The sequence below is a fragment of the Onychomys torridus genome, chromosome X (assembly GCF_903995425.1).
Source record: "Onychomys torridus chromosome X, mOncTor1.1, whole genome shotgun sequence".
Classification (NCBI taxonomy): Eukaryota; Metazoa; Chordata; class Mammalia; order Rodentia; family Cricetidae; genus Onychomys; species Onychomys torridus.
The window spans coordinates 129155251-129157534 of NC_050466.1; the positions used below are offsets into that span (position 1 = coordinate 129155251).

Consider the following 2284-nt stretch of genomic DNA (forward strand, 5'->3'; position numbering starts at 1 on the left):
CTGTCTGGGCTGGCATGCTGTGTCCACTCGGCTCATGGTGTTTGCATGGTATAAAACCTCTGTGGCGCTTTATTCTTCGTCACCAATAAAAACCTCAGCACTTGGCCCAGGCCTCAGGTCTGAGAGTCACATGTGAAAGGACAGGACAGGACTCTGCTGTAGGTGTGGCCAGAGTCTCTAAGGACAAAGAGCTCTTGGGGTGTGGTTGCTATGGCAATGCAGTTGCTAGGATAATTTCAGGGATCACAAGCAAAGTGACTACATAAGTGAGGACAAACATCACCTTTGCCACCCTAAGGAAGAGGCAAGCACCCAGCGCCATCTACGCAATTATTTGCCAACCAATAAGCCAATGATTAGAGCCAAGACAGCCATGACAGCTACCGCCACAGGAGCAGTTATCCACTTTTTCTGCCTGGCTTTAATCCGATATTTGATGGCTTTCTTGGTTTCTTCCTTGGTGTGTTCGATATAGTCTACAGCATTCATCACGTTTCTCTCAATGTTGTTGACCATTTTACCCTGGGTCTCCACAAACATGGCCATATCCATGGACTTCTCGTAAAGCTCTCAGATGCTGGTCTCCAGCTTCATGATGTCTTTGTGACGTAACTCGATCTCGTGGAGAGCTTGCCTAGTGATTTGTGAATCTGATATAATATCCAAGATGAAGATGGATGGCTTCCCGCTCTCTAGCATCTCCTCCAGCTCATGGTCAGTGGTGGTCCTTCCAGTGATCTCTAGCTGGCACTGGCTTGGGCCTTTGCTTTGCTCCTGAAACAGGATCTGTGCTTCATTGTACTCTGTCATGACCTCCACAAACTTCCGGGACAGCACTGAGTGCAGGTCCGTCGTACCCGAAGGTCCATATAAGTTCGGTTCCCACTCTCCTCCTAATCAGCTTGCCTCGGATCTGGTTAGCAGTTTTCTTGATCTCTTTGTTTAGGTCTTCTAGCTCTTCTTTTATTTTTCCTTCTGGGTTTGGGGCAGAAATGATGATGCTGTGGTTCTTCTTCACGTCTTCCACGCACTGAGCAATCCTGGCTATGCTGCCTCGAATCTCCGCCACCTGATGGAAGAAATCATCCATGAAATGGTCCTTTTCAGCAATGAGGACAGTACTGTGTCCATCTTTGCTTTTTCTATATGCCTTGAGGTCGGGGAGCCGTCCACATGCCCACTGGCTAGTAGGACGGGGAGCCCACCTCTCAGGTGCCCTCCCACACACTCTCCAGTGGCCAGGTCGCTGCCTCTGCCTGCTGGGGTCCTGGCCCACACTGCTGCCCTCCCTCGGGCCAGCTTATGAAATTCTGGGGATCAAACCTAGGGCTCAATGCCTACTAAAAAAAGCATTCCACTGACTAAGCAAAACCCCCAACCTCTCTTGTCTTGAAAATCACACCCAGAAAGCATCAATACATGACACTGGGATCCAAGATCTCTGAGATGCAGGTAAAGAGTTCTTCTGTCTCATAAATGGAAGAGTTGTGAGTGGATCCTGGTGGCCAGCAGCATGAGATCCAACAGTTTCATTGGAATCTGAAGTATACAAAACATATTTCCAAGCATTTTCCTTTCCTTTAGCATTCTGACTTCCAAATGTTTCCTCTGTTCAAAAAAGTTACAGTATTTGGTATTAAACCATCATGCAAAGATAGTAGGATTTAACACTCACGCAAATCAAGCAGTAATAGGGCCTTTTCATTAAATGCATCATAGTTATCTCCATGATCCAGCAACATGGCAGCTGCCAGCCACATGTGCCTTTATCCTGATACTGACTCCACCATTGTGTTTAGTAAATAAGGCCATAGTTGGTACCTGCAAACTGTACAGCCCTTCCAGTTATCCATCATAAAGTTTTCTTACATTTTGGTACCTAGACTACTTAAATCCACAATGTAGAGCATCTATTTCTGACAAATACAATCTGTTCCTGGGGGTGGGAGAATATCCAAGACCAAATGACAGCACCAAGTAAGCAGTAGGGTGCCACCAGTTTGCAATCTTTTCCTAATGCCACTCCTATGTATCATGTACAACTGTGAACAACTGTGAACAACTGTGGCCTCGAGGGGTGTGGGAGCAGGAAGGAAGGACAGGGACAATACATGACCAATACCTACCACTTGCTGTCTTTACTCTTCATATTTCTTTTCCTGTCACAGAGGTTTCTTCCACAATAGAGCTCTCCATTGCATGCATCCAATTTCCCATTGCTGGACTGTTAAGCTGTTGCCAGTGTGATTTTTGCTAAATTATGCTTATGGAGAAGTTCCATGTA

At 46.4% G+C, this 2284-nt stretch overlaps 1 pseudogene; it reads right to left on the reverse strand.

Moving 5' to 3' along the window:
- Positions 1-208: 208 nt before the first annotated feature.
- Positions 209-1760, reverse strand: LOC118574805 (annotated as a pseudogene).
- Positions 1761-2284: the final 524 nt, after the last annotated feature.